The 14,222-nt window shown below is 51.1% G+C and overlaps 1 long non-coding RNA gene and 1 other non-coding gene across 4 annotated transcripts in view; both read left to right on the forward strand.

Annotated features, from left to right (window-relative positions):
- The first annotated feature begins 7,500 nt into the window (after positions 1–7,500).
- The window catches only part of LOC125613074, a 9,353-nt gene continuing 2,631 nt past the window's right edge, over positions 7,501–14,222 (forward strand). The window contains exons 1-4 of one of the 3 annotated variants that reach the window (XR_007343572.1): positions 7,501–8,138; positions 9,812–10,049; positions 12,217–12,696; positions 12,826–12,909. This is a non-coding gene — a long non-coding RNA (uncharacterized LOC125613074). Of the gene's footprint in view, positions 8,139–9,811; positions 12,697–12,825; positions 12,910–14,222 lie in introns of all 3 variants that reach the window. The other 2 variants (XR_007343571.1, XR_007343574.1) reach the window with 2 other exon arrangements.
- LOC125613174 lies at positions 13,385–13,516 on the forward strand. Its single transcript, XR_007343672.1, has one exon. It is a non-coding gene; the product is annotated as a small nucleolar RNA SNORA42/SNORA80 family (small nucleolar RNA).

Raw genomic sequence — 14,222 nt, forward strand, 5'->3', positions numbered from 1 at the left:
TATATATATATATATATATATATATATATATATTTTCAGGCTAAAGAAGGCACATTGACAACAGGTTACAGAATTGAGTGCATGCTCACACGCAGATGTTTATGACCTTGAAGACAGTGAAAACATAGCCGACCGGAAGTCTCGGTGAGGGAGCTAATTATTGCCATCTTGAGCCTGCCCCACGGTCTCCTATGAAATTATTCGTTATTTAGCTGTATTTTATTTGAGGGCACTACCTAAGCTCTTGCTCTTTCCACTCCTCTGCCTCACCACCTTCAACAAGAGACAACTGCACCAGCCATGCCATCACTTGGGGCCCGATTATGAAGTTGTGTTCTGGTTTGTGGCTCTGCAGTGGCCAGAACTGTCTTGGGTATGAGTGACAGAAATCCAATGTGAACTAGCTTAGGCAAGAAGGGTGGCTTGTTAGTTGGTGTCAAAACTTGCAAAGGACAGGTGTTGGGGGCTGGAGCCAGGCTCTTCCTTTCCCCGGGGTCTGCTCCCCACGCGGTGCCTTCATTCCCTGTGTCAGCTTTGTCCAGAGCTGGACCAGCTCCCAGACTCAGGTTTTCTGTGAGTAAAGAAAAGAATGGAGAGCAATCCCTGGAAAGCCTCCTGTGGGTCACATGACCTTCTCTGGAGGTGACTATTGGTGGCCTTTCCCAAGGACCACTTCCCCCCTCACTGATCCTCCACATGTGGCCCCTGGGTTAGGGTCAAGAGTCTGGGTCAGCGTCACAATTAGGGACAGGATTAGGGTCAGGGCATCCTTGGCCCTGCGTTGGAGGTTCTGTCTAGAATCTGGTCAGTGAGCCCTCTGGGCGGCTCTGAAGCATCCTCAGGTGGGAGGAGCACTGCTCTCAGTGCAGGGGAGATGCTCTTTCTAGGCAAGAAGGGCTCTGGGCAGAGATCAGTGGTTGTTACCCATCACTAGACCAGCTTCTCTGGACCTCGTGAGCGTGAGACCTTTCCAGGTTTGGTCAAATCACATCTCAGAACTTGCAAGAGCTTGGACATGGTGTGGGGTGACCCTCCTGGGACACAGGTGCTAAGCAGGTCTCCCAACCAGCCTTCCCAGGTATGTTCTCTCCCTGTCAGCAGAGTGGCTCCAGCTGCCAGTTGTACCCTCCATTATGCATAATTAGCAATCATAGCAGCCATGCAGAGCAAGCAAGTGGCAAAGGTAAGGATGTGAGCTTCATCTGTCCCCGCTGAAGACATACAGGAGCTCTGGCACTGTGCAGACTAGACAACTGTATGAGTACATCCAAGCCGGTTTCCCCACTTACTCCTTTTCACTTAAGATGTTCCAAACTGTATCTTTGTTGCATTTCCAACATTAACAAATTATCGGGCACTAATTGCTCTGGGTTCTAGCGACTTTTCTAAACAGGCAAGATTTCCATTTAAAATATACCAGAGCAATTTGTGCTCCTTAATAGCTACAAATTTGTTAGCTTGACTTGCAACCAGCAAAACCTGGGAAGCTATTATGTAAATATAGATAATGCCTCTCCGCTGATGGTAATTAATGCAGAGATCTCCAGAAAGGCATTCCTTTTATGATTAGGTTGCTAACAGTGAATAGTTAATTGGGTCTGTGGGGTGCACAAAGCACCCAGGACTTCCTGGTCCCTCAGTGGTTTCTGAATCAGTATTTTGGTTTCCTTAGAGGGAGCAAGACACAGAGGACAGTGCCCCAAGGCTCACTGTCAGCAGAGTGGCTCTGGCTGCCAGTTGTACCCGTCCATCCTTCCTCTCTGCCTCACAAATGGTGATTTCTATTCCAAAGTGGAGACTGGATCTGGTGTTGAGCCTTCTAGTTTGTGTTAAAGTCAGTGTCATTAAGAATCAGTGTGGGCCGGGGTGGAGCTCAGTGGTAGAGTGTGTCCTGGGCCCGGGTCAGTCCGGAGCATCAAGGCAGGGGTGGGGGACAGTGATCCCTGTTCCTCTGCATCCTGCATGCCTTGTGTGCTTCAGGTAGTGCTGGCATTGAGTGCTATCGGCCGTAGCTGAAGGGGCTTCCCAAAACAGGGAGAGAGAGGAGGGGAGGGAAAGGGAAGGACTGGGGCCTGAATTAGAGCAAATTATATTCCATGCTTTTATAATTATGTCAAAATGAATCCTAATGTTATGTATAACTAAAAAGAACAAGTAAAAAATTATTGTGGGGAAAAAAAAGAAAGGGCTTCCCGATCAGCTGATGTAGCATTTGTGTTTTATAGAAGGGGAAACTGAGGCCCAGAGAGAGGAAAGGATTCATCAAACTAAAGCGGTAGGTCGTGACGGCTGCCCCCTCCAGTGTGCAGCCTGATCCTCGTAGCTGCTATAGTCACAAGTCAATAACTAACGTTTTTGGAGTGTGCGTTGGGTTTTGGTTACCATACCAGGTAGTGGAAGGAGAAAACTCTAGAAACTCAATAGTCTAAGCCAGCCCAGTGGAGGGCAAGTGGAGGGGTGGAGGCTGGTGCTGGGGACCCAGGGTGGGTGGGCCTGACACTGCCTCCCCAGGGCTTTCCATCCGTGGTATAATGGCCGTCGTTTTACCCAGATGGACAGGAGTGTTGGAATGTGCTTCCAAGATCAGGTGTGATGCTCTGTCTTCGTCCTTCTCACCTGGATGTTGATGAATGCCTCAGACATTCCTCAGAGTGAAACCAAGGGCTCAGTTACCCATCCCAGTTAGATACCATGGACTTACCAAGAATCTTGGTGGACAGGCTGCAGGGAGCTGGCGGCTGGGCTCGTGTGGCTGTTGCTCTTAGAGACGCAGCACTCTTTTCTGAAGTCCTTGTGATTTGTCAGTCTGCTGAGCAGTGTGCACCTATCAATAAGCAGCTCGTTATTGATTTCCTAACCTTGAGTGATGCAGCCACTGGCTCTGTTTTTCCAATCCAGAAGGAAATGAAGAGGCCAGGTGAGGCTGCAAGATGACAAATTGGCTCGTTTTCAAGAGCATGTCAATCTAAAGCTCAGAGGGCCTTTGCAGAACTCGGTGCATCTGGCTTTTAAGAAAGGAACCGAGTATTGATTTCTATACCATCCTCCTCCTGCTTAATGAACCAAACCGGAGTCCCTGGGTGTGCTCGGGCCTTCCTGTCCTGGTCACCAACCAGCTAGGTGGGAGCCTGGGAGCCTTCACACACATACATGTCGTAGTTCTGCAAGTGTGGCAGCCAGTGGCTTCTCTGCAATCCAGGTGGAATTTTTCACTTGTGTCCCCTTCTTGTTCAAGATGGACCCTATTCCAGTCCCCAGAAGACAAGCTTGGTCCATATCATCACACAAGAACAGGATTTGCAAACACAATGTACTGGATACATCTTTGCTATGTGAAGCTAGATCCTTACAGGGAATGTGTTCTCTGATATTCCAATTCTTTTTCCACCACAAGGGAAGATGGTTTGTCCTTTAAAACAGATATCGACATAGCCGAGCCCAGTGGTGCACGCCTGTGATCCCAGAGACGTGGGGGATGACAGGGGGGTAGCAAGTTCAAGGCCAGATTTTTATTTACATACAGAATCTCAAAAGTAAAAATTAAAAGGGATAGGGGGTGTAGCTCAGGGGTTCAACGCCCTGGGTTCGACCCCCCTGACGTTGGTGGGCCTTCCCCATGGAGAGATGGCCCCGTGTTTCACAGGCTTCTCAGCAGTGTGTGCGACATCCTAAGTTGTTAGCACAGGACTCTTGGTCCTGCTGTGTCTACCCTGAACCTGATCCATTCATTCAAAGCAGCGTCTGTTAGGCAGAGCGGTGCCCTCCGTGACAGTGGTCTGCAGACCCCGTGCTCTCTGTGTGGCTCCCAGGCCTCCTGTGTTTTCCATCTACCCCTCACTTAGCCCCGGGTAGTCTTCAGGCTGCTCCAAAGTCTTGTCTCGACAACACGTCAGAGACCAGCAGCTCCCTGGTACGAGCTGACCCAGAACTTCTGCCGGTGGCCGAGGGGATGTTCCACAAAGCACGGGCGGTTCTCCCTGGGTTCACTGCCCGGTCCCTTCTTCATTCAGGGGCCTGGCGGAACTCCTGCAGAGCGTCAGGGGGGATGGAAGGAAGGTCTTTTGTGTCCTCCCTCAGCTGGGACCTGGGGATGGGAGCTCCAAGGTCTTGGTGGCCTCAGGGGCCAGCCTGGGCTTCCCAAGGGGATGGTGAGCCTGCAGGGACAAGCATTTCCAGGAAAGTGGCCCCCACCTGGCGTGGGCAGGAGGAAGCCTTCCTAGTCTCACCTGACTGGATAAGAGGGGGTGTGAGCTTAGCTGCCACAAGGTGCCCGCAGTTCTGGCCTCCAGTCTGCTTTGTTTGGGGTCTCAGAGGACCTTGCCATCTTCCCCACTGACTCTGCTTCTCCCGGTTTCAGCCATTCCCTCAAGCTGACCCCTCCTGAGCCCAAGTTCCCTCCACCCTCCTCCAGCCCCTAGGCTGGGGCTGCCATCTCTCAGGGCTCCCACCTGGACCTAGCCCTTGGGTCGCACCCTGAGCTGTACCCACTAATTCAAGCCCCTGGTCCCACCCCTGACTGAGGCAGGATCAGTCTCACCAAGCCACCTGCTGAGGATGGGGCTGGGCGAGTTTCCCAGAGGGAAGGGAGACTGCTCCTTGGGTTTGCAATCAACCAGTTCCCACCACCGATAGCGTGTTAGGTGCCGGCTAGCCCCATAGGACCGAAGGCTTCATCCTGGGAAAACGGAATTCTCCTGACAGAATAGAAGCCTGCAGCTGCTTCGGGGTCCCCAGATCTTCTGTGGCCCTGGACACGTGCTGACCTGCCATGCCCACCTCTGGGTGTCTTCTTTGGCCTGAGTTAGAAGAAAGGCGCAGGCATCCTGTCGCTGACAAATGTCTCAGCGTGTGTGCCCTGGGACAGAGACGCACCCCACGGTCACACGGCAGTGACGCAGCTCAGGAAGCACCAGGTCCTGACACTGACGCAATGCCACCCTCTGAGCCGCAGCCCACGTTCGATGTTGGACATTTTGCAAGTTTCCCCACAATTCAGACCGCTCCCTGCACTTAAAGGAGCCACACTGGGCCTTCTGAGGCCTCCTGACGTTTCCCAGATCCACACAGAGGGCCTCAGCCTGGCCCAGGGCCAGAGGCCCACCAGAGCCCTGCTCTCCGTCCACTCTCCCCTCTGCACCTGGGGCCCACCTCCCCCAGGACACCAGTGGTGTCCCCTGGCCTTCAGGCTCCCAGGTCCACCCTCAGTGTCATCTTCTACCTGAAACAAAGCGAAGCCACTGAACGTCCAAATTCCCTCCCAATGGGTCTCGGGCCTCAGCAGAGGTTTCTCGTGTCACCAGACGTCCATGGGCTGTTGTGGACTGTGTGGTGCATTGTGGCCTAGTGAGGGGACAGGTCTGGCACTGGGAACTCCCCGTGGCACCCCCCACAGGGTTTGACCGCCTGATGCAGGTGAACTTCCCCCTCAAGCTCAGCCAGATCCCCCGCAGCACCTGAGGTGGGTGTGACCCGAGAAGATGCCCATCAACCTGCTGCCTACTAGACACCAGGAAGCAAGACTGCTGCGCCCTGACAACCTTATCCCTGCCTTTGATGTCCCCTCTTAAATAACCCATCTTTCCTTTGCCTCGTTCCAGAGCTCAGGTGAACTAGATCCATCAGGGGCTTCGCTTTTGTGAATATATTTCTGAACATTTGTGTTTTGTTCTTCACTAATTATTTGAGACTTTAAATGTGAGGGTGGCTGACATTCTCCTGGGCAGGAAGAAGAATCCCCAATGAGATGCTGGCTGTCACCCCTGTTATTCTGGGGCACTTGTCCCTGAGCGGGGCTGTCGGTGGACTGTTCACCTTGGGTTGAGCAGGCTGGGCGGGTGTCAATCACTGCGATGCTCCTGTTCTCTGGCCTACAGCCCCGGGCCTGGCCAAAGTGGTGCGATGGCATTAGAACCCTTCACCAGTGGGCGCCATCTAAGACGCCTCTAGGTTTAGACAAAATGTTCACCCCCATGTCACCGTCCATGTCACACACAGCAAGGGTTAAACATCCCTTTACGGAAAATCCTACTTGCTTGAGCAATTGAGGCTGGATTTTCTGTCCCCAGCGCCAGGCGTGCCTAACTGGCACCAGGTCCTGCAGGGTGAGCTGACTGGAACCTGAACTTCATAACCCCGTAGCAACAGGCAGGTCCCGGCCCTGGAGATGGCCTGGTTGAAATCCTGGCTCTGTCCCTCCCTGGCTGAGCGACTTGAGCGTGGACTTAAGCCCTCCAAACCCGCTCCCACCCCACCCCACCCTGTTTCCCCATCTATAAAGAGCAGGCGTCAACACTAGCAAAGCACGAGGACAGGAGGTGACCTGGCCTGTGAGCACACCGGCCAGCGGCTGGGCGGCACCTCCACTGCCCGCCAGTCCTTGCTCACTCAGAATACGCGCGCCAAACACTAGGCAACCATTTAATTCTTGCACAAATAAAAAACATTAAAGTCAATGAAAAAATACTAGGACCATAAATAGCAGACGAATGGTCCTATCCTCAAAAGAGAAGGATCCTAAAAAACAGTGAAAGAAAATTAACTCTAGTTTTTAAAAAAGGGGCAAAAGATTAACTTGGCTGTTCAGAAAGAGGAATCATAAATGGTGGGTGAATAATCACCGTTGCACGAGGAACTCAGGAAAGGCAGATTAAATCCACCAAGAGGTGACATTTTTAGCTCTCATTTTCAGAGGAGAGCAGGGTCCCCGGTGCTGCTGTGAATGCAGGACGAGGAGCAGAACCCCACCCTGCTGGCAGGGCCAAGTGATGTGTTTCAACGGTTGCATTTGACGACATCTATTATCATTTAGTATATTAAGAAAGACTCAGATGGGCTCGAAGAGCTTCAGGAATGTTCACTGTCTGCTCCTTACAATAGCGAATGTTTCGTTTCAACCTAAGTGTCCAACAAAAGGGGATCACTTAAATAAGCTGTGGCCCATTCACCGTGAAAAACACCGTACCTTTCCACAGTGGTAGAAAAATGTTTACTGGTGAAAATGTGTTTGCAATTCATTATTCAGGAAAAAAAAAAACCCATAGGTAGTATAATCCAAAAGTATATTTATGTAAAATAAAAATAGTTAGGTAGAACAACTCAAAAGTTTAGCAGAGGTTACCGATAAGTAGTAGAAGTATGGGTAAGTTTAATTTTCTTTGTGTTTTTAAAAAAGTTTCTTATGTGTAATTTTATAGGGTCATGTTTATTTAAAAAAATATAAACATGCTTTGATTATCTGTGGGAAGGAGAACTGGATATGTACAGATGAAATCCTCTGTAATAGACTTTTTAAAAGAGTGGGAAGTATAACCCAGCATAGTGATCACACCTGGAATCCTGGCAACTGGGGAGGCCGAGGGAGGAGGATCACATGTTTGAGGCCACATGCAGCAACTTAGCAAAACCCTGTCCCAAAATAAAGAAGAAAAAGGGCTAGGGGTATAACTCAGTGGTAGAACACCCTTGGGTTCAATCCCCAGTGCCAAAAAGAAAAAAAAAAGAGAGAAAGAAAGGTGGGGTGAAAGGTTGATTTTCTATTTTCTTTGGAATCTTCCCTAAAGTTAGAAAAGGACCCAGTTACAGGATCTACTAAGCAGAATGGAGGCGGGGAGGGCCAGGTCACTAATTAAAATCTTGACCTTTACCATGAAGCAGTCTTGGACGTCCCACCGAGGGTTCTGGCTTTGCTGTGTCCTAAATTCAACAGAAAGCGGAGTCCTCTGCCTAGCAGAGTGTTCATTACACAATAAGTTGAATATCGCCACTGAAAATATTCATGCAAATATCTTCATTAGGAAAATCAGGCAATTAACCTGAAATATGTGTTAAATGAAGCAGCCAAATTGTTGCATATTTCCCCAGCTCTTAATTATAATTTCGGTAATCAATTTTTCTCCTGATTATCAGAAAGGAAAAACAGCTTCAGCAGACACGAGGTCTGAGGACGCTGGAGCCGAGACAGACCCGCTTGGTCTCGGCACAGGAGGCCATTAACCTTTCCTGAGTTGCTGTTCCCTGCAGGCGCTTCCTACTCATGCTCAGGGCAGAGGATGATTGGATTTTAACAAGAGCTTTCGGGATCCGGCCTGGGCCCTTCCTGAACCCTGTGTCTCCTCTCGCCAGCGCCACTGTCGTTAAAGGTTACCTTCCTGCGTTTATTTCTTAAATGGCTTCTGACTGCAGGGTGAAAATTCTCCCTAAGCAAAACCCACGTGCAAGCTCACACCCCAGGCATTTGGGTGGCAAAAAATGTCGGGTCATCACCTTAGAAAAAACACAAAGTAGGGGCAGCCTGTCCTGTAGACACGTCTCCCACGCCCTTGAGACTCCTGTGGACCAACCGACTGAGCTGTTGGAGGCAGGAAGAGACACAAATAAAAAACATTAAAGTCAATGAAAAAATACTAGGACCATAAATAGCAGACGAATGGTCCTATCCTCAAAACAGAAGGATCCTAAAAAACAGTGAAAGAAAATTAACTCTAGTTTTTAAAAAAGGGCAAAAGATTAACTTGGCCATTCAGAAAGAGGAATCATAAATGGTGGGTAGGGGCTGCTGAGTCTTGGGGCCTCAGTCTCTTTACCTGTAAAAGGGGGTGAAGGAGAAGTTCCCCAACTCGTGAGGACCCAGATAAGAAGCCTCTAAGGTGTAGAGGAGAAAATGTATTGGGGATATTTAGGTCAACCCATTTCAACGTCTCCTTTTGGCATGTCCCCCCAGGAGCAGTGCACCTCTTAAGGCTGAATCAGGAAATTATCACCCCTGGGAGGGAATAGGTGGGCCCCAATTTCTCCAGCAAGACATTGGCTTTGACCATTTGTCCCTAGAGTCCCTCCCAAGATAGCCTCGCCAATGCTCAGCGCTTTGGCATGAGCAGAGAGCTGGGAAGGACGTGTGTATCGTAGACACACACAAGCCAGGAAGGCAGGGCCTAGGAGTTCAGGCTGTGCACTGCACAAGGATCCCATGAAGGAGGCGCCTGGCCTTCACAGCACAGTCACTGTTGATTTGTGGATTTATCTGACAGTTTTCTAGCTACAAGACAGTGAGTATATTATCGCAGATTCCTGTCAGAGAAGCACAGCCTCCTGCGGAAGGGACGTTTCTTTATAAGTTGCACAGACACGGTGTAGGCCACCTGTTCCCTGGGGAAGGCCCCCACTAATGACTCCCACCATCTGTGGGGACAACAGGAGACACACAGGAAGCAGGAAGGAAGCTCCATGCGTGGACCCTCCTGGGGCCACCAGGAGGCATGAGGGCGGAGGCTGCTGCCTGGTTCTGATGCCCTGGCCGCGGCAGGGTGGAGGGCGCTGAGGCGAGGACAGGCAGTCGCGAGGCCCGGCAGGCTCCTGGCAGGAGAGCAGGGCCCGCTCCACCGGGGACCTGAAGCCAGCAGGGGACGTGGGAGCCCGGCTGGCGAGGGCCGGAGGGTCCCCCCTCTTGGGCCTGCCAGCACAGAGGGGCAGCTGGGTGGATGGGTGCTGCAGGAGCCGGGCCTCGTTGGGGGCCACGCAGGGAAGGAGGAGAGCCCCACTGCTGACCTCCTGCCCTTTGACCTCAGCACTGGCCAAACCCACCCGCTGCACTGGCCCTCAGCTCTCCCAGGCTCCTCTTTCCGTCCAGGTAGTGAGGGGTGGGGCGACTCCGAAGCAGAGGCTGGGTGTGGGCTGCGTGGGACAGAAGGGCAGAGGGAGGACGTGACAGCCTCAGAGGAGGCCACCGGGCAGGAGAGGACTGCTGAGGTGGCCAGGGGTCTCCAAGGTCCCCCAGAAGCCTGTCTTGTGATGGATCCCAACTTCACCCCAACAGCCACTGTACACGGTCAGGGTCAGCAGGCTCCCAGTGCCCAGAGGGCCAAGCTGTGGGCACTGCCTGGACCCGAGAAGAGCTTCCCTCTGCTGTCGGGGAGCTTCCACCCCTGGGAGCCCCTGGAAAGCCCAGACCACAGGGGCCTTGGCAGACAGAGATGGGTTGGCCAACAGAAACGGGAGGCCGCACACTTGGGACCCATGGCTGGGCACGAGCTGCTTCACCTGCAAGACCACAGGTCAGTGCATGCGATGAACACTCACCTGGTCTCGAGGGGAAAACCAGATGGATGCTCTAGAAAGTGGGAGGTGAGCTACTATTTATCTTTTTGATCCCATTTGTGTGGGAGGGAAGGAGACCATTAAAGCAAACCCTCATCTACTATTCCATTCCAGAAACTTGGCTAAATGATTATGGTAGCTTCTCATAATAGAATATTCTAGAACCATGAAAAATCCTATTTCTGAAAAATATTGCAGATCAATAGTACTTGCAATGATAGATGCGGATGTCGCTGATAAAATTTCACCAGCCGGCATAAAACAACTCATTAGAGGAAAGTCACCAAGACCAAAGGGCTTTGTTCTGAAGGTGATTTATCACTAAATGAGAGAAAATGCTTTAAAACATTAATAATTGAAGCAGAAAATGAAAAAAAAATGATCCTACGCCCCCTTTTCATAAAAGTAGAAAAGCCGTGGTTAAAGGGAGTTTCCCCTAACACAATGACACACTGCGTTTGAGATTAAAAGCCAACAGCAGGAGCATCTTTCTGTGCTGGGTGCTGCACCAAGGCATCAGCCAGCCTCACGCTGTCCTTGGAGTGGTGTATGAAATCCCACTCTGGGGGCCCCACACCCCCTCTTTGGCTCCGTGCCCTCCACTTTCCTTCTTGCTCATTTATCACCAGATCACCAATCCCCCTGCTGCTCCAGGGGCATAACAGCCTTATTGCTGCCCCTGGACCTTTGCACTAGAAAGGTAGCAGACAGACACGAGATTAACAGGAGGTTAAAGGGATAATTCTGTTGCCTGGGCCCACTGTGCTGATGCCCCACATACTTTCTTTTAAAAGCAATTTACCTGAGTGCTCTGGGGCCTTGCCTGGCTGAAGTCAATGGGATATGTTACAGTTCCTCAGCAAACAACCTGTTATCTGCAGGAAAATGCAGACCCAAAGACCTTCCCCTGCTGATAAGAACTGCATTATCCTGAAGGGCAGACTTTTGTGAACTTGACACAGACCAGATTCCAGGGAGACAGGATAATTAGATGTAAAGTCCCCTAAGCATAAAAATCTATAAGAACAAGTTTTAATCAGAACCAATCACATTGGGCCAAGGTGACCTGAGTGGCCTTTGGATATTCAGCATGCCATTGTAAGTAAAATCTCGGCTCCTTGGGGCAAGACCCTGTGCAGTGGGGACTTGAAAGTGTGACGCAATCCTGCTGCCAGTCAAAAGTCAGGAGGTGGACCTGGGTGGGACTCTCTGGAAACTTCCCTGGGACCCTCAATAAAAAGAAAGTGTGCTCTCCCTGTGCTCTGAGGGGACCCACTCTTTTTTGAGTGTTCTTTCTTTCCTTTTCTCATAAGCCCACAAAATCCTTCCTGTGGGGTACGAAGAACCAGGCACGTGTCCTCAGGTTGGCTCTGGCTCGGCCGGTGGGTCTCACGTGAGGCCCTTGCTGTTCCCCTCCCCCAGGTAACTCTAAGACTGGCTCCCCTTCTTTGAGGTCTCAGCTCAAATGCCACGCTCTTGTTAGGACTTTCTTGGGTGCCCTTTGCAAAAAACCACACACAGTCCTCCCCATATCCCTCCTAAGCCTCTGGGTCTCCCTGTCTGCCTGTCCTTCTCGGTATCACCTGCAGCCATATATTGACTGTCTACTGATTGTCTGTCCTGCACTGCCAGAATCCAGGGGCCACCCGGCAGGGACTCTGTCTCCTTCCCGGAGGTTCCCCCAGGCCCCAGACAACGCCAGGCAGTGACCGCTCCACTCGGGGAACACGGGTTGCAGCCAGCAGGCGGGAGAGCTGCGTGTGGGGAAGAAGTAACGCTGTGAGGTCTTCCGAGTCCTGCTCACTTGCATTTAAAACACGCTTATTTATGAAAAAGCAAAATATGCACAAGGTATAAAACTCAAAAAGGCCAGAAGACAGTGTGCAGGTGAGCACTGAGCTCCCCACCCTGACCTGGCTCCTGCTCCCCTGTGACAGGGGGACGCTGCTCTGGAGACTTCCCGGGCAGTTACTTCTTGCCCACCCCCTGCCCTTCCACCCCTCCCTAATATTGTTGCAAGGTTTGTGCCCCTCCTTTCCTTCCCTGGCAGGAGAGATCCACAGAGAAGCCCCACCTAAGTGACTGAGATGCTAACTGCCGAACAATCCTGCTTCACGTTTGCAGGCCCCAGAACATCTGGTCGCCCTGGTAACACCACTCCTCAGTGTAGCTCAGGACACCAGCTCACACAGAGCATCTGGATTGCTGGGAGACTTCCAGAAAGGCACGGTCTGTCTAAAAGGAACCACAGGAACCCCTCCCCCCCGCCCCCCAGCAGCGGGAGCTCCGCGGAGATGCTCTGGAGCCGAAAGGGGACACAGCCCTGGTGACCAGGACCCTGCTCCACCTGCAGCCCCTGGCCTGCTCCTCCTTCCCTCACTGTAAGGCTGGAATCCCTCCAGGTGGAGCTCTGGGGTTGATGGCCCCTCTGTCCTCTCAAGATGCCGGCTCTTGCACAAACCTGCTTCCTCTCCCAAATATTGGCTTTTGAGCAGTGAGCAGCCAGAGTTTATTCTGGCAACACCCTGACTTTCCCGTAACCAGCATCCCCACCACCCTGCAGAAGCTCCCAGCTCCTGTGCTTTCGTTAGCCCCAGATGCTGTGTAAGTGCCAATCACCTGACTCTCCTTGAAGACTCACCTTTTGTTTTGTGGGACTCTTGTGTGTACGGATGTAATAGAAATTTTTTTTTCTCCTTCTGTTAATTTGCCTTATGTCAATTTAATTTGTAGCTCAGCCGAAGAACCTAGAAGACAAAGGAGGCCATCTTTGGCTCCTCCACATGAACACTGTGCTTGACACGGAGTACTGAAAAGGTGGGTCTCTGTGCTGATCCACAGTCAAGCATATAATGTTTCGGAATTTCCAACTTGTGGTTTAAAGAAATAAAAATACGTACCATTCAGAAAGTACACTTGAGGTGGGCAATCCCATGGGTCCCCTCTTTGGGTCTGACCTGCTCAGCCACCTCCCTGCTTACCTCCCCCCAGCCTGTGTCTGCTTATCTTCTGATAAAGCAGACCTGCCCAGGCTGTTCCTCCACCTCTTGTCTCATTCATTACCCCGCCCCAGGGAATTTCATCTCAGTGACCACAGTGGTCATCTAGTGTGCTGGAGGTTCCAAAACCCTTATCTTTGCTGTATGCTTTTAAAGCCAGAAGGTTTGAAACAGTGGTCAAACTTGGAGATAAATGGGAAAAATATTTTAGCAATTTAGTTTTTAAAGAAATAATGACTATAGTATCTATAAAATGATACATGGAATTTAAAATGGTCTTTTAAAAAACTGGTGCATGGGTTTGGATTTATGGCAGGCCCGCCCCCTGGGTCTCTCATAGTGTCCTATGCCAGAGCAAACTGTGGCCCCAACCATTGCCTGGCCTCTGCCTGAAGGCTGCTGGCACTGAAGAGGGTTGCACAGTGGAAAAAAACACAAAACAGAATCATTTATAATAGCGCAAAGAATAACGCCAAAAGAAAGACTCTCAATCTCCTCCTTGCTAGAAATAATTATCATCAATATTTGGTCTCTACTATGTGGATAAAACGATAATATACTTTGTGGAAAGTAGGGAGATTCACTATATATGATATTTTTAATGCAAAAGCATTTGATTTTACTAGACCTGACAGTAAATGAATCTGAAGTTTGATAAGAGAGAAATTATGAGAAGTCAGTTTAATTGCAGGAGCTGGAGGACGGAGGGAGGGGAATCACTTAGCAGTCTGCTCAAAGAGTAAGAGACCATTTTGGATTCCTGATCCCACCTCAACCCTGGACACCATCCATCTGCTGGCACCCCTGCTAACACAGGAGCTCAGGAGTCCTCCCTCTGGACAGGCTGCCTGCCAGTGGGATCCCTCCCTTATCTCCAGTCCCCAGAGGCTCAGGGTAACAGCTCATGGCTTCCTTCCCCCAGGAAGGGAGAGGGAGAGGGAGAGGGAGAGGGAGAGGGAGAGGGAGGAAGAGAGAGAGAGAGGAGAGAGAGAGGAGAGAGAGAGGAGAGAGGAGAGAGAGAGGAGAGAGAGAGGAGGAGAGGAGGAGGGAGAGGAGGAGAGAGAGAGAGAGGAGGAGGAGAGAGGAGGAGGAGGAGGGAGAGAGGAGGAGAGAGAGAGGAGGAGAGGAGGA

The sequence above is a fragment of the Marmota marmota genome, unplaced genomic scaffold (assembly GCF_001458135.2).
Source record: "Marmota marmota marmota unplaced genomic scaffold, marMar, whole genome shotgun sequence".
Lineage (NCBI taxonomy): Eukaryota > Metazoa > Chordata > Mammalia > Rodentia > Sciuridae > Marmota > Marmota marmota.